The 18151-nt window shown below is 43.7% G+C and overlaps 1 protein-coding gene across 29 annotated transcripts in view; it reads right to left on the bottom strand.

The window, feature by feature from the left end:
- Positions 1-18151, bottom strand: part of KLF12 (Kruppel like factor 12) — a 534319-nt gene that overhangs the window by 383348 nt on the left and 132820 nt on the right. For 4 of the 29 annotated variants that reach the window (XM_044927249.2, XM_044927253.2, XM_044927252.2 and 1 more), the window contains one exon: positions 7815-7922. The exons of the other annotated variants lie outside the window; for them this stretch is intronic. The gene's annotated coding sequence lies outside the window, so the exon portion shown is untranslated. The remainder of the gene's footprint in view (positions 1-7814; positions 7923-18151) is intronic. 29 annotated transcript variants of the gene reach the window in all.

Here is an 18151-nt window from a genome sequence, read left to right as displayed (position 1 = left end):
TCCTTCCCAGTGGCTACTAACCTGCTTTGGGCAAAATACATTTTGCATTGCACTCAGTCCCTCAGTTATGTCTGACCCAGGGATCGAACCCACGTCTCTTGGGTCTCCTGCGTTGGCAGGTGGATTCTTTACCACTAGCGCCACCTGGGAGGTTCTGGGCAGAATACAATGGATGACTAATGACCAGTGGTACCTGAGGACACCACATCTCTTGACTACATGGCACTTCGAAGAGAAATTCTCAACTGATAAACAGGGGACAATAAAGTGAAATATTTTCACTATTCCAAAGCTGAGCCCATGGGACACACCAGTAGCTGAACGATTCCTCTGGAGGTGGCCTTGGATAATTCTGAAGGTGAGCAGGGACAATTCCTTGTCTAAGCACAGTTCCATGAAGCACTGTTATAATAACATGTTCATCTGTGACTGGGAGTAATTTATTCCCCTTAGGGTTTTACCACGGCCACTTGGAATGCTCAAAAACATATCTGTCACTTTGTTTAGTGTAGATTACATAGATATATTATTCCTAATAGTATCTCAGCACCAAAAATATAATCCATATACCATGTACACACCAGGCAATGTGAAAGGTACTTTTTACCATTACCTAAGGGCAGTCCCCACCATGAAAGAGGGATGTGAACCCCCATATTACAAGCAAAGCAAGGTTCGTGGCTACTGAACTGCACAGTAGGGATCTGAACACATGTCTGTCTGATCCCAAACTCTTCTCCTCCCACCACAATGCCTCTCACTACAAGCTCCTAAGGTGTGAGCATGATGGAAGCACTATTCCAGGACAAATTTATCCAGTTACAGAGGGGCCAGCTGTCAGGAGTGCTACCATGCACTGAAATGGACAAACCACTGCAGCTTTCGCTTTGTGGATCCAGACGGTCACTTCAGTTCAGTTCAGTCGTTCAGTCGTGTCCGACTCTTTGAGACCCCATGAATCGCAGCACGCCAGGCCTCCCTGTCTATCACCAACTCCCGGAGTTCATTCAGACTCACATCCATTGAGTCAGTGATGCCATCCAGCCATCTCATCCTCTGCCGTCCCCTTCTCCTCCTGCCCCCAATCCCTCCCAGCATCAGAGTCTTTTCCAATGAGTCAACTCTTCGCATCAGGTGGCCAAAGTACTGGAGTTTCAGCTTTAGCATCATTCCTTCCAAAGAAATCCCAGGGCTGATCTCCTTCAGAATGGACTGGTTGGATCTCCTTGCAGTCCCAGGGACTCTCAAGAGTCTTCTCCAACACCACACTTCAAAAGCATTAATTCTTCGGTGCTCAGCCTTCTTCACAGTCCAACTCTCACATCCATACATGACCACTGGAAAAACCATAGCCTTGACTAGACTGACCTTTGTTGGCAAAGTAATGTCTCTGCTTTTGAATATGCTATCTAGGTTGGTCATAACTTTCCTTCCAAGGAGTAAGCGTCTTTTAATTTCATGGCTGCAGTCACCATCTGCAGTGATTTTGGAGCCCAAAAAAATAAAGTCTGACACTGTTTCCACTGTTTACAACCAGCCGAATCTTGTTACTGCTCGAGTTGGGCAGCATTTCTCCCATGCTCTGTGGATGGAATGGGGTTTATATTAACAGGTTTGTTTGCTTGGGCTGTGCCACTTGGCATGGAGGATCTCAGTTTCCTGACCAGGGATTGAACTTGCACCACTCTGCATTGGAAGTATGGCATCTTAACTACCAGACAGCCAAGGAATTCTTCAAGTGGGGTCCATATTAAACAAAAGATATCAGAGTTCCTTTTGCCAATGCATTTTTTTTTTCATGTAGCCTTCCCAGAGGTATTATGCAAGAACTTGCCCACACACCCCCAGAGATCCCAGTAGCCTCAGAAGTTACTGGAAAGCTAACCCTCCCATTTTTATAAGACCATGAACAATACCTGCAGAGTTCTTCAGAAGCAATCATGCCTCCTCCTATTACTCTGCCTATTCATACCATTCATGCATGGGCTTCTCGAGGCAAGAATACTGGAGTGGTTTGCCAGTCCCTTCTCCAGTGGACCATGTTTCGTCAGAACTCTCCACCATGACCCATCTATTTTGGGTGGCCCTGCATGGCCTGGTTCATAGCATCATTGGGTTACACAAGGCTGGATCCATATGATCATTTTGGTTAGTTTTCTGTGATGAAGAAAGAAAGTGAAAGTCTCTCAGTCATGTCCAACTCTTTGTGACCCGACGGACTAGACAGTCCATGGAATTCTCCAGGCCAGAATACTGCAGCAGGTATCCTTTCCCTTCTTCAGGAATCTTCCAAACTCAGGGATCGAACCTAAGTCTCCCACATTACAGGTAGCTTCTTTACCAGCTCAGCCACAAGGTAAGCCCAAGAATACTGGAATAGGTAACCTATTCCTTTCTCCAGCAGATCATCCCGACCCAGGAAACGAACCAGGCCAGGGTCTCCTGCATTGCAGATGGATTCTTTACCAACTGAGCTATCAGGGAAGCCCTGTGATGGTGAAATACTTTATCCACCTCCTGATGCTAGAAGTGGATGTCACCTCCTGATGACATTTAACATCCTAGAGACTTGAATTCAAAACTCAGCTTTTGTATTTCCAGTAACAATTTTTAGAATACAGGTCTGAATTCCAGAGAAATTAATTGGCTAAAAAATGTTAAAATAATGCCTACCTGGTAGTATGTTTGTTATGTCCAGATATGTAATATGCAGAAGGCACTTGATAAAAGTGGCAGCTATTATTATTATCTTTTTTCTTAATGATAAGTACTACTTTGGTTGTAAAAACACAGAGCTAAGCAATAGGCCACAGAATCTGCTGGAGTCAGAAAGAGATCAGAAGAAAAGCCACATGTACTTCTCTGGGTATCCTATATTATTAAATTATACTAATTTAAGGAAAGAAAAATAGTTACTCAAGACAGCCAGATTTCTATAAAGCATATATTAATACATCATACTCCTCTTTTACAGGGAATGAGGCAACAGGAGATGGGTCTACAATTTTTCATAGCAGTATGATCCAAATAAAGTAAAACCCACAGAAGTAAAGATCATGCTGAAAATCCATCATCCAGAACTCCTGTTTATGGAGATTATCTGACTGTATTTTCTAAAACTTAATATGTTAATATTGTATCTATTTCACAGTCAGTCAACTTTTTATGTTCAATAACTTCTATACCCTCTCATTCACTGCCTCCTTATTGCCATCCATCTTATTCCTGTAATTATCCAGAAATCCACACCTTGATCTCTTTCCTACGAACTGTACTCATTCATGGAATCAGTAAGTACTTCTCTCCCTTCCTCCTTTTTCCAACTAATTCCCTGGTGTAGTTAAAAATAACCTGATGTTATGTTTTGGCAGATCATGTTGATGTCTGGCAGAAACCAACACAATTCTGTAGAGTAATTATCCTTCAATTAAAAAACAAATAATTTTTTTAAAAATATTAAAAAAAAAAATAACCTGATACAAAGAGCCAACTCATTGGAAAAGAACTTGATACTGGCAAAGACTGAGGGCAAGAGGAGAAGGGGGCAACAGATGATGAGATGGTAGGATGGCGTCACCAACTCAATGGACAAGAGTTCGAGCTAGTGAAGGACAGGGAAGCCTGGCATGCTGCTGCCCATGAGGTCGCAAAGCTCTGGACATGACTTAGCAACTGAGTAACAAAAACAACATACACCAATACAAGGGCTTCCCTGGTGGCTCAGTGGTACAGAATCCACCTGCCAATGCAGGAGATGCGGGTTGATCGCTGGTCTGGGAAAATCCCCTGGAGGAGGAAATGACGCCAGTACTCTTCCCAGGGAAATCTCATGGACAAAGAAGCCTGGCAGGCTATAGTCCACAAGTCACAAAGAGTGGGACATGACTCAGCAACTGAACAACAACTAGGTTTTAGAACGCACCGATTTCAGAATTTTTTAATTATCATGTAAGTATCACTCACCTAGAGCCAGACATCCTGGAATGTGAAGTCAAGTGGGCCTTAGAAAGCATCACTACGAACAAACCTAGTGGAGGTGATGGAATTCCAGTTCAGCTATTTCAAATCCTGAAAGATGATGCTGTGAAAGTGCTGCAACTCCATATGCCAGCCAATTTAGAAAACTCAGCAGTGGCCACAGGACTGGAAAAGGTCAGTTTTCATTCCAATCCCAAAGAAAGGCAATGCCAAAGAATGCTCAAATTACCACACAATTGCACTCATCTCACACGCTAGTAAAGTAATGCTCAAAATTCTCCAAGCCAGGCTTCAGCAATACGTGAACCATAAACTTCCACATGTTGAAGCTGGTTTTAGAAAAGGCAGAGGAACCAGAGATCAAATTGCCAACATCTGCTGGATCATGGAAAAAGCATGAGAGTTCAGAAAAACATCTATTTCTGCTTTATTGACTATGCCAAAGCCTTTGACTATGTGGATCACAATAAACTGTGCAAAATTCTGAAAGAGATGGGTATACCAGACCACCTGACCTGCCCCTTGAGAAACCTATATGCAGGTCAGGAAGCAACAGTTAGAACTGGACATGGAACAGACTGGTTCCAAATAGGAAAAGGAGTACGTCAAGGCTGTGTATTGTCACCCTGCTTATTTTACTTATATGCAGAGTACATCATGAGAAACACTGGGCTGGAAGAAGCACAAGCTGGAATCAAGATTGGCGGGCGAAATATCAATAACCTCAGACATGCAGATGACACCACCCTTATGGCAGAAAGTGAAGAGGAACTAAAAAGCCTCTTGATGAAAGTGAAAGAAGAGAGCAAAAAAGTTGGCTTAAAGCTCAACATTCAGAAAACGAAGATTATGGCATCTGGTCCCATCACTTCACGGGAAATAGATAGGGAAACAGTGGAAACAGTGTCAGACTTTATTTTTGGGGGCTCCAAAATCACTGCAGATGGTGATTGCAGTCATGAAATTAAAAGATGCTTACTCCTTGGAAGGAAAGTTATGACCAACCTAGACAGTATATTAAAAAGCAGAGATATTACTTTGCCAACAAAGGTCTGTCTAGCCAAGGCTATGGTTTTTCCAGTGGTCATGTATGAATGTTAGAGTTGGACTGTGAAGAAAGCTGAGTGCCGAAGAATTGATGCTTTTGAACTGTGGTGTTGGAGAAGACTCTTGAGAGTCCCTTGGACTGCAAGGAGATCCAACCACTCCATCCTAAAGGTGACCAGTCCTGGGTGTTCACTGGAAGGACTGATGCTGAGGCTGAAACTCCAACACTTTGGCCACCTCATGCAGAGAGTTGACTCATTGGAAAAGACTCTGATGCTGGGAGGGGTTGGGGGCAGGAGGAGAAGGGGATGACAGAGGATGAGATGGCTATATGGCATTACCGACTCGATGCACATGAGTCTGAGTGAACTACGGGAGTTGGTGATGGACAGGGAAGCCTGGCATGCTGCGATTCATGGGGTCGCAAAGAGTCGGACACTACTGAGAGACTGAACTGAACTGAAGTATACACTAGAAAAGCATCAAATCTCTACCCACACTGTTAATGAAACTAAAAGTCAAGGACTTCCAGTGGTTACTCCAGTAACCACCAGCCATATCCGAACATCTGAAATGTATCTTGTCCAAATCAAGTTGCTCTGCAAGTGTGAAATACACAGCAGACTTTGAAGTCCTTTTACCACAAAAGCATAATTTAAAATATTTCATTTATCATTTTATATTTATTATGTGTTGAAATGGCAAGACTTTATTATAAAAATAAATTTATTAAAATTAATTTTGCCTATTTCTTTTTATGTTCTAACATAAAAAGGAACCCTAAAATTACTGAAGCAGCTCGAATTATATTTCTATCAAACGGCACCAGTCAAGGTCCTACAACTTCAAAGCCTTGTTCAATACACTGGGAATTTTCCTGGCCTCGAGTTGCATTTTATAGAGACCTTAATGACTTGCTACCACTAAATTCCCTAAAGATATGTTTTCTTGTTTAATCTAGCATTTAATGTATCTGGATATGAATATATCACAACAGGTCCTGATATTTGAGCAGTTTTCAGACCCTTGGAGAGTATAATTGTGCAGAATGTATTTGATGCTTGCTGCTACCAGATTTTTATTTTACCAGATTTTCAATCTTCAGATCTTTGAAAACTTGCAAAGTGATCTCAAAAGTCTTGTGTGTATCTTTCGTAAAGCACGCACAGCCATGGCTGAACTCAAGTGTCAAGGGTTTTCCCTAATCCTCACAGCCTATTAAAACTAAAAGATTCCCAGAGGGCCAGAAATATAACCCAACATCCAGTTTATGTCCTGAAGCATAGCTGTATTTAAATCAATAAATAAAACGTAATGTATTCTGTACCACACTGCCACTCTACCGCTGATGGAAAATGCACTGGACAAAATATACATCATTAAACTGAACACAGCCAAGTGTATTATATTACAGCAGCATTTGTAACTCAAGGCAAATAATCCTCCAAAATTTCTGAATGTCAAACTTACTGACAGTAACATTTTCATCCATTCTGTGTCTCACTGTTGTTTTTTTATGTTTCTCCTTAGGTATTCTTCTGAGTTAACAGATTTGATTAAGGATCTCTCCTTTTCATAATGTGTAAAACTGGGAAAAGAATTCACTGTATATTTACACTATATATTTATTTAAGGAATTTTTTTCCAGCTCTTTCACTGACAAGCAGCAATACCTAAAAAAAAACCTCATATTATAACTCGAATCAGTCCTCATTTTTTTTTCATGGAGTTACATGCAAACTCATGTTTGTAATCATATGATTTCTACCAAATATCCCTGCTGGCTCAGTTCCTGTCAGATGCTATGACTGTGATACCAGGCAAGATAAGCAAGGCTAGAGTGGGTTTCTTTTGAAAGAAGAACTGTCCTTTGAGTTCAGTCATGTCCAACTCTTTGCAATCCCATGGACTGTAGTCCGCCCTGCTCCTCTGTCCAAGGGATTCTCCAGGTAAGAATATGGGAGTGGGTAGCCATGCCCTTCTCCAGGGGATCTCCCTGACCCAGGGATTGAATCCAGGTCTCCTGCATTGCAGGCAGATTCTTTACCATCTGAGCCACCAGTTTACTGCTGATAAGCCTTTGACTTCAGAGAGAGGATCCACTTGGTAAAGAGCCCATGGATTTATTACTTCTAATTCTGCGGCAGGTCTGTAGGAGCCAACCATTCTCCACAGGGTGGTATAAACACAGAGAGTCTCTCAGGTGAAAAAATGCCCCAACTCACAACCATGGGGCATCCTGGGGGTGGGGATGCCAGGCCACACATGAAGTTATTAAAAGACTGACTCAGTGTTTCCCAACCCATTCACAGCATCCTCAACTGTCTAAGGACATCAGTATCTCAACACGCCTGGAACCAACTCCCAGGATGCCAAATGGGGAGCTCTGGGCTAATGTACTGAGGGAGCTATGAACCTTTGACTCCCAGGAGCCAGGAGGCTGGAAGAGTGGAGCCACCCAAAAGAAGGCTGGAAGAGGAGGCAGGAAGGATGTCCTCTCTGGACAGGGCCGCTACTCCTCAGCTTCTGACAATGATTCCCCCTGTAATTATATGAAATGAAAGGAAGACTCTATGTCCGCTTATGCTGCTGCTGCTGCTAAATCGCTTCAGTTGTGTCCGACTCTCTGCGACCCCATAGACGGCAGCCTACCAGGTTCCTCCATCCCTGGGATTCTCCAGGTAAGAACACTGGAGTGGGTTGCCATTTCCTTCTCCAATGCATGAAAGTGAAAAGTGAAGTCGCTCAGTCATGTCCAACTCTTCATGACCCCATGGACTGCAGCCTACCAGGCTCCTCCGTCCATGGGATTTTCCAGGCAAGAGTACTGGAGTGCGGTGCCACTGCCTTCTCCGATGCCCGCTTATGAGATCTCCTGCAAAAACAGTACTGCCAAACTGAAAAACAAACAAACAAACACCATCTACTCATCAGTTAGTTCATGGTATGTTCTGTACTCTTCTGACCTTCAGATTCAAAATATGTAGGAAGCCAAGGAAATTACAAACTACAGAGTCCCTAGATTTCTCTGGGCCTTTGCAACAGTGTTCCAGGAAGAACGTAAATTCTCATAATAAAACACAGTATTTTTAAGAGAAGCATCGATTTCACTGAGTTTTTGTTTTGTTTTTGGAGAAACTGTATTAAAGCCAACTTGAGTATATTATGCACATGGTTCAAAAATCACATGATTTAACATAAAACAAGAGAGTCAGAATAAATCCACTGCTTGCAGCAGGCTACATTCAACCACATACCTGGAATGACTGTCCTTTTCTAAGAAAAAGTCTGAAGAGTAAGTGATTGGGCAACCCTCAGAGAGGACAAGAACCCCTTAAATGGGCTCTGAGCACAGTAACATTTTCAAGAATTCTTTCATAGTTTGGAGTTTGGGGGAAGCTCTGGGTTTCTTAGGTGGCTAATTCAAATACAATTCACACTGTCCGAACGTTCAAGATGGCTCCTGGAATACCGCATTTCAGCAGTTCAGGTTTGTCAGCCCAGTGGACAGAGGGCACCCACCTCATACAACAAATCTGCTCATTCTACATTAATCAACAGTTTTCTCGCTGTATTCTGCATTTGTTCAGTGTAATGAATAAAACATTAAAATTGCTATTTAGAATATAAAACAACGTAGTTCTTACAAACGGTAAAGTTATGCTGGGCCATAGTTTAGGGTACTAAGGCTGTTATTTACAGAATAAAATTCATTATCACTACGCAAATATTGAACAAGAATGGTCTGTATTCAAAGATAAAGTTGCCACAGGGGACTGTTGATATAGGAAATATGGCTGGAGCGATAGAGGATGCATATTAAAATTCATATACTGAAAAGGAAAAATGTACTTAACAGGGATATTTAATATTCCAAGAGCATCAACTAGAATTGTTAAGGTCGTATTTGCTGACATCTCAATTATAACCCTCCATTTTCAGTGCCTTCAGTTCAATCCAAAAATTTCCTGCAGAACCCAATCTACTGTACTTTACGAGGCCTCTGTTGACAAATGATTTTTTGGTAGTGTTCAACATATTGAAACTATCATGAAAAAGACCAAAGGCCAATTTGAGTATTTTCCCTCACAGGCCCAGCAAATTTTGAAATGAATAGTAGGGATTTAAGACAAAGTTTTGTAAAATGAAGCAAACAAGTTAAGAGTTTGCCATGGTTAGTTTAATAATAAATGGTAGAGCTGGGAATCAAACTCAAGGATTTCCACTCCAGAGTCTGTGTTCGCTAGTATAATTTGCCTGTTCATCATCTTAAGTAGATAGAAGTATTTTTATATTCAATAACATATATTAGTATATATATAATATAAATGTGGTGTTATATACTTATATTATATACCTATTACATTCCTATATCATTTGGGAGGCCTGGCGTGCTGCGATTCATGGGGTCGCAAAGAGTCAGACACGACTGAGCGACTGATCTGATCTGCTATCATTTTGTTAGGTAGTTAGAATAGGAAAAAGGAGTCCAGAATGGTGGTGGCTAAAAGACAAAGAAGGGTAAAGCCCGTGAAAATAGAACAAAGGAAGGTCCAAGGACCAGAGTGAGGACCTCAGGTGAAGTAAACAGCCTTCTGGCTAGCCCAATTTACACAGGGCAGGCTCAGAGGGAGAGGAAAAAAACATACAAAAAGAGGGGCCAAAATTGAGCTTGGGGCTTTTCTTCTCTTGTGTCTTTTGGGTCCGCCCAACCTCACATGCCTTGAGGATGTATTTTCCTTTCTCCTTGCAAATACAACTAAGCTGTAACACGCAGCTGTAACATGCAGCTGTAACACTGGTCCGTCCAACGCTTCAAATTTTTGCTGCAGTGAGACAGAATCGAGGAAATTACAAACCTCCTGGATATATATGATGCTGTGACTTGGATTTAACCTGGCTGATACAACCTCGGCTTGGCCCCTGCAAGGCGAAGGAAAAACACAGCAGAAGCCCAACTGGGCGAAAGCTCCTGCCGAGGAAGCTGAACATGAAGAAAACCCAGCGCAGGGGAAGTGACGAGAAGCCCAGTGTGCTGGAAACTGGGACAGCAAAAGCAAACTCAGCAGAAAGCGCATGCAGCTCAGTCTCAGATTCTGTAAGACCTCTGGTTGGGGTAGGAAGTCTTCGCTCCTATGGCTGGAAGGATATATGGCTAACATAATCTTAATTCCTTTACAATCTCTCATTCCTTGTTTCCTCAAAACCCCCGTGAACAGGCGAGCAGCACTGGGTGCCCCAGGGTGTCCTGAAGGCTCTACTATCTGCTGTGCCTTAGTAGCTGTTGCCCAAGTGGCTAGGGGTTCTTCTGACCTTAATCTTCTTTGTGCCAAGGATCAGGTCAATGAAAACCCTGAGCACAGGTCAGGTATTTAGCAGATTTTCTGGCAGGTAATGAAGGGGATTCCTCGGCACATTTTTCCCACTGCTTTTTCCTCCCGTCCTTCAGCTCCTCTCTCCATCTATGCCACTGTTTACAAATTATTGGGCAGATCATTTTTCCATTTCTAAAAGTTGTGCTTGAAACCGTTTACCTAAGACAGGGACTCAAACCCATGTGGCAGGGACTCTGTGCAATGCTTAGTCACTCAGTCATAGCCAACTGGGACTTGAGCCGACCAAAACCCACGGTGCCTGGCTTCAAGACCTAATGAAGCTCAGGCTCTTGATGTCTCATTGAAAAAATTGAGAGAGAGACACAGCAATAGGTAAAAGGTAGATTTGTTCGGATTCAGAAAGCAGCACAGTGCACAGGGTGTGGGCTATTGCAGAGGGCAAGTGCTATGGCCATGGAAGGTGGTGTGGTTAGTTAGCTGGGTGTTTTCATATGCTAATGAGTGGGAGGGTCATTCCAACAATTGGGGAACTACCCCCTCCTCAGTCTTTTGACAGTGCCTTGGAACTGTCCTGGCACCTCTGGGTGTGTCATTTAGCTTGCAGATTGAGGATCAAGGTTTAGTTGAGTCTGACTAGTTTAGTTGTCAACTTGGACCCATTTGATTTTAATCGGTTTATGTTATGCCCTTGGGCTATGTGATTCTTTCAAAAATTGTGCCCTGCCCTCTTCTCTCCTGTTTTCATGAGCCTGCTTTTCCTGAGCCCTGTCTGGACCCACAATGTTGCCCTCTACGATCTTCTGGAGGGACAACCAGAAAATAGCTGGCTCTTGGGAAAGAAATACTGTATAATATCCAATCTCTCTAGATATTCAGGCTTTCATGTTCCACGTTTCCTAGAACACGTACAACAGCCTTTCTCAGTGAATCCGCTAGGGCAGGCAGCAGGCACACAATGCCCACTAGAAGTCCATCTGTGGGTAGCATCCCTTCAAGGGCAACTGGGCTTCCGGGGATAATGTTTGCCACTTTGGGAGTTAGCCCTGCAGGCTGTTTGGGCCCAAACCCTTGCCACCCTTGTCCTAAAGTTACAAATATAGCCCAGGATCAAATCTCTACTCCACTTTTATGGAACTTCTGGTCTGTTGCCTCTTAGTAGTTTGTTCTTAAGCCACTTACTAACTGCTACAACCAGGACCCTGGCCCCCTGTAGGCAACATCACTCCACCCCCTTATTATTAAAATACTCTTAATGCCCCTAACAGGACCAGATAACAGATAACCCACTCTTTTGTCATTACTTCTGTTATTATCTAAAGTGGGTCTATGAACTGTTTACCACTGGAAACACAATAAGCTGTTCTTATGGAGGACTAGAGGAAGAAATCAGTGACTTACATTCCCTCGGAGGAATAAGAGGATAAGGCTTACGGCTATTTCACCAGGTTCCCAGTTCAGGGCACAGGCTTGGACTGCTTTACATCATAGTATCTATTCCCATCCATGGTAGACAAATGAGCAATGAGTTCAGACTACAACCCCTTAATTGTACCCAACAATGGTCATGCTGGAGACCTTGAGGCCACCCAACTCCAGCCTGGGAGGTCCCAGGAGGTTGACTTGCCTCAACCTGCCTAGGGATCTTGTCCCCGGGAGACTGTCATGCCTCAGCCTGCTTGGAGATCCACCAGACTAGGATCCCAGGAGGTCGAACTGCCTTGATCGGCCTAGGGATCTGGTCCCTGAGAGGTTATCACACCTCAACCTGCTTAGGGATCCATCAGGCTGGGGGTCCCAGGAGGTCAACCTGCCTCGAACTGCCTGGGATCTGGTCCTCAGGAGGTTGTCATGCCTCCACCTGCTTGGGGATCCACCAGTCCAGGGGTCCCAGAAGGTCAACAAGCCTTGATCTACCCAGGGACCCAATTCTCGGAAGGCCAACATGCCTCGACCTGCCTGGGGAATTGATCTCCAGGAGGCTGTCACGCCTCAGCCTGCCTGAGGATCTGCACCCAGAGCCAGGGATGCCCGGCTCTCAGGTTGCAACAGTACTGGGTAGGATAAGCTTCAGAAAGACTCACCCTTAAGGAAGTCTACCCATAAAAATAAAAGGAAGCCTATCAGTGGTGGTGCTGTGCCCAGTAACACCAATATCTCACCAATAACTCAGGAGCCCAATGAGAACCCCACTGCCTTTCTGGAAAGGCTAAAGGAGGCCCTCCAAAAGTTTACCAGTGTGGACTTAGACTCTTAGGAGGAACAGGTGATTTTTAAAGGACAAATTCTTGTTCCTGTGTGCATCAGACATCAGGAAAAAGTTACAACAGATACAACAGCAGAACCCTGCTACCTCTTTAGCTGAGATGGTCCAGATAGCCAACAATACCTTTTATAACAGAGAACAGGAGAGGGAGGCCAAGGCCCAGGAAAGGGAGACAAGGAAAGAGATGAGGCAGGCCCAGATGCTGGCCGCCCTGCAGAGAAGCTCTATGACAAACCTTGTCCTTGAAGGACAAGGCACAAGGAAAAATGCCTAATCTGTAAACAGGCAGGAAAACCGGTCAAAAAGTGTCCAAACCATGAAAGTTTCCTAAAATGGCTTGCTACAAATGCCATCAGTTGGGATGCTGGGCAGCACTCTGTCCTCGGGACCAAAGAGCCTCAAGGTCAAGCATCAAGCCTTACCTCATGATGGTTCAATAGGACTGAAGCAACTGCTCCAGCCAGCCCACCTGTCACACTTAAACATCACGGGGCTGGAGCCCAGGGTGCAACTGGATGAGGCAGGTAGGTCCGAGAATTTCTCAGTTGACACAGGGGCTGCCTACTATGTCCTCGTCTCCTACTCCAGAGCCTACTCCTCCCAAACCTGGACCATTTGGGGTGCTACAGGAACATTCTCCCATCAGGAAGCTTCCACAAGCCGCTTAAACTTCTCCATCAGAGAGCAGACAGAAGTAAAACCAAAATCACAGAAAACTACCCAATCTGTTCACATGGAACACAGCCTTGTATAACTCAAGCCATGAGCCATGCCGTGTAGGGCCTCCCAAGACAAACAGGTCATGGTGGAGACTTCTGACAAAATGTGATCCACTGGAGAAGGGAATGGCAAACCACTTCAGTATTCTTGTTTTGAGAACCCCATGAACAGTATGAAAAGGCAAAATGATAGGACACTGAAAGATGAATTTCCCAGGTCAGTAGGTGCCCAATATGCTCCTGGATATCAGTGGAGAAATAACTCCAGAAAGAATGAAGAGAAGGAGCCAAAGTAAAAACAACACCCAGTTGTGGATGTGACTGGTGATAGAAGCAAAGTCCGATGCTGTAAAGAGCAACAATGCATAGAAACCTGGAATGTTAGGTCCATGAATCAAGGCAAATTGGAAGCAGTCAAACAGGAGATGGCAAGAGTGAACATCAATATTTTAGGAGTCAGCAAACTAAAATGGGCTGGAATGGTTGAATTTAAACTCAGATGAACATTATATTTAATACTGTGGGCAGGAATCCCTTAGAAGAAATGGAGCGGCCATCATAGTCAACAAAAGAGTCCAAAATGCAGAACTTGGATGCAATATCAAAAATGACAGAATGATCCCTAGCCATTTCCAAGGCAAACAATTCAATATCACAGTAATCCAAGTCTATGCCCCAACCAATAATACTGAAGAACCTGAAGCTGAACGGTTCTATGAAGACATACAAAACTTTCTAGAACTAACACCCAAAAAGATCTTCTTTTCATTATAGGGGACTGAAATGCAAAAGTAGTAAGTCAAGATACCTGGAATAACAGGCAAATTTGGCCTTGGAATAGAGAATGAAGCAGGGCAAAGGCTAACCAAGTTTTGAGAACAGAACACACTGGTCATAGCAAACACCCTCTTCCAAAAACACAAGAGAGTCCTCTACACATGGACATCACCAGATGGTCAACACCAAAATCAGACTGATTATATTCTTTGCAGCCAAAGATGGAGAAGCTCTATACAGTCAGCAAAAATAAGACCGGGAGCTGACTGAGGCTCAGATCATGAACTCCTTATTGCCAAATTCAGACTTAAATTGAAGAAAGTAGGGAAAACCACTAGACTATTCAGCTATGACCTAAATCAAATCCCTTACAATTATACAGTGGAAGTGACAAATAGATTCAAGGGATTAGATCTGATAGACACAGTGCCTGAAGAAATATGGACAGAGATTTCTGACATTGTATAGGAGGCAGATATTGAGACCAACCCCAAGAAAAAGAAATGCAAAAACACAAAATGGTTGTCTGAGGAGGCCTTACAAACAGGTATGAAAAGAAGAAAAGCAAAAGGCAAAGGAGAAAAGGAAAGATATACCCATTTGAATGCAGAGTTCCAAAGAATAGCAACAGGAGATAAAGCCTTCCTCAGTGATCAATGTAAAGAAATAGAGAAAAACAATAGAATGGGAAAGACTATGGATCTCTTCTAGAAAATTAGAGATACCAAGGGAGTAACATTTCATCCATAGATGGGCATAACAAAGAACAGAAATGGTAGGGAACTAACAGAAGCAGAAGATCTTAAGAGGTTGCAAGAATACATAGAACTGTACAAAAAAGATCCTTAAGACCCAGATAATCATGATGGTGTGATCACTCACCTAGAGCCAGACATCCTGGAATGTGAAGTCAAGTGGGCCTTAGGAAGCATCACTACGAACAAAGCTAGTGGAGGTGATGGAATTCCAGTTGAGCTATTTCAAATCCTGTAAGATAATGCTGTGAAAGTGCTGCACTCAATATGCCAGCACATTTGGAAAACTCAGCAGTGGCCACAGGACTGGAAAAGGTCAGTTTTCATTCCAATCCCAAAGAAAGGCAATGCCAAGGAATTCTCAAACTACCGCACAATTGTACTCATCTCACACGCTAGTAAAGTAATGCTCGAAATTCTCCAAGCCAGGCTTCAACAGTATGTGAACTCTCAACTTCCAGATGTTCAAGCTGGATTTGGAAAAGGCAGAGGAACCAGAGATCAAATTGTCAACATCCATTGGATCATCTAAAAAGCAAGACAGTTCCAGTAAAACATCTATTTCTGCTTTATTGACTATGCCAAAGTCTTTGACTGTGTGGATCACAACAAACTGTGGAAAATTCTGAAAGAGATGGGAATACCAGGCCACCTGACCTATCTCTAGAAATATCTGTATGCACGTTAGGAAGCAACAGTTAGAACTGAACATGGAACAACAGACTGGTTCCTAATCAGGAAAGAAGTACGTCAAGGCTGTATATTGTCACCCTGCTTATTTAACTTTATGCAGAGTACATCATGAGAAATGCTGGGCTAGATGAAGCACAAGCTGGAATCAAGATTACCAGGAGAAATGTCAATCAATACTTCAGATATACAGATGACACCACCCTTATGGCAGAAAGCAAAGAAGAACTAAAAAGCCTCTTGATGAAAGTAAAAGAGGAGAGTGAAAAAGTTGGCTTAAAATTCAACATTCAGAAAACGAAGACCATGGCATCTGGTCCCATCACTTCATGGCAAATAGATGGGGAAACAATGCAAACAATGACAGACTTCATTTTCTTGGGCTCCAAAATCACTGCTGATGGTGACGGCAGCCATGAAATTAAAAGACACTTGCTCCTTGGAAGAAAACCTAGACAGTATATTAAAAATCAGAGACATTACTTTGCCAACAAAGGTCCGTCTAGTCAAAGCTATGTTTTTTCCAGTAGTCATGTATGGATGGGAGAGCTGGAGTATAAAGAAAGCTGAGCACCAAAGAATAGATGCTTTTGAACTGTTGTGTTGGAGAAGACTCTTGAGAGTCCCTTGGATGGCAAGGAGATCAAACCAATCCATCTTATAGGAAATCAGTCCTGAATATTCATTGGAAGGACTGATGCTGAAGCTGAAACTCCAGTACTTTGGCCACCTGATGCAAAGAACTGACTCACTGGGAAAGACTCTGATGCTGGGAAAGATTAAAGGTGGGAGGAGAAGGGGACGACAGAGGATGAGATGGTTGGATGGCATCACTGACTCAAGGGACATGAGTTTGAATAAACTCTAGGAGTTGGTGATGGACAGGGAGGTCTGGCATGCTGAAGTCCATGGGGTTGCAAAGAGTCGGACACGACTGAACAACTGAACTGAACTCAACTGAGCACTTCTTTGTTGGGGAAGGGACAAGTATTTTCCCACCAGTTTCTGGTGGTTGATGAGTGTCCTACTCCCTTATCGGGAAGAGATCTTTCCCTGCCTCTGAAATCTTGTAGCTGTTGCAGTCCTGATAGAAGATGCTTTAAAACTCTCTCTTGAGGGCAAACTAACTATTATTACCAGCCACCAAGTGAAACAACTTCTAAATGGGAGAGGCCATCTATGGAGGTCTGATCAAAGAATCCTGGTAGTGCTGATGGAAAATCCAGGCCTAACTGTATCCCCTTGTGAGTTTCTTAACCCTGCTACCCTCCTGCCTACCCCCGAGGGCTCTCTCCCCTTTCACTCTTGCCTAGAAACTTGGTACCATTAGACAAAACCTCGAGAGGGAATTTTAGGAGATCCTCTGACCAATCCTGAGGAAATCTGGTACACTGATGGAAGCAGCTTTGTCTTGGATGGAAAAAGAAGAGCCAGATATACAGTAGTCTCCAATTTTGTGACCACAGAGGCTAAACCTTTGCCACCAGGTACTTCAGCCCAATTAGCTGAACTCACAGCCCTGACTTGAGCTTTAGAGCTAGGAAACGGAAAAAGAGTAGCCATTTACACTACTCCAAGTATGCCTTTCTGGTGCTACATGCACATGCTGCTATTTGGAAAGAAAGAGGCCACCTGACCACCCGAGGGTCCCCAGTCAAATATGGTGATCAAATTCTTAGGCTCTTGGAGGCAGTCCATTTGCCTGCTGAGGTTTCAGTCTCCCATTGTAAAGGACAACAAAAAGGGAGCACAGAAGTGGCATGAGGGAACCAAGCAGCCGACCAGGCAGTTAAAAGAGCAGCATTACAGAACAATGACCTAATAGGGGTGGCCACCTTAGCTCCACAGACTAATTTGCTAGAAACTCCTTCATATAATAAAGGTGAGACTCTTAAAGCTCAGAGTGAGGGCTTTCAAGAAGATCATATGGGGTGGTTCCAAAAGGAGGGACTCCTTTTCCTGCCTGGGAACCTCCAAGGGAAGCTGGTTAACTCCTTACATGTCACCACTCATTTAGGGGATAAGGCCCTCCAAGGATTACTGGAAAGGTCCTTCAGAGGAAAGAAAAGAAAGTGAAAGTGAAGTTGGTCAGTCGTGTCCGACTCTTTGTGACCCCATGGACTACAGCCTACCACGCTCCTCCGTCCATGGGATTTTCTAGGCAAGAGAACTGGAGTGGACCACCATTTCCTTCTCCAGAGGATCTTCCCAACCCAGGGATCAAACCCAGGTCTCCCACATTGTAGGCAGATGCTTTACCATCTGAGCCACCAGGGACCATGGAACAGGCCTCTATATGGTCCCTCTTGGACCACTTGCCAAATAAACAACCCCCAAGGAGCTCAAAGACCCAAGCTGGACCAGCCCATCTAATGACCTGGGACCTACCCAGGAGAGGACTGGCAGATGGACTTCACCCAGATGCCAGTTTCTCCAGGGTATAAATACCTATTAATCATGATAGATACATTCACAGGATGGATTGAAGGCTCACCCACCTGGACTGAGAAGGCAGAGGAGGTGGTAAAAAAAAAAATGTTCCATGAAATCATTCCAAGATTTGGTCCACCCAGATCATTGCAAAGT

This window comes from Bubalus bubalis, chromosome 13 (assembly GCF_019923935.1).
Source record: "Bubalus bubalis isolate 160015118507 breed Murrah chromosome 13, NDDB_SH_1, whole genome shotgun sequence".
NCBI classification, from domain to species: Eukaryota; Metazoa; Chordata; class Mammalia; order Artiodactyla; family Bovidae; genus Bubalus; species Bubalus bubalis.
Note: the sequence above shows the minus strand (reverse complement) of the source record. Positions and strands in the feature narration are given on the sequence as shown.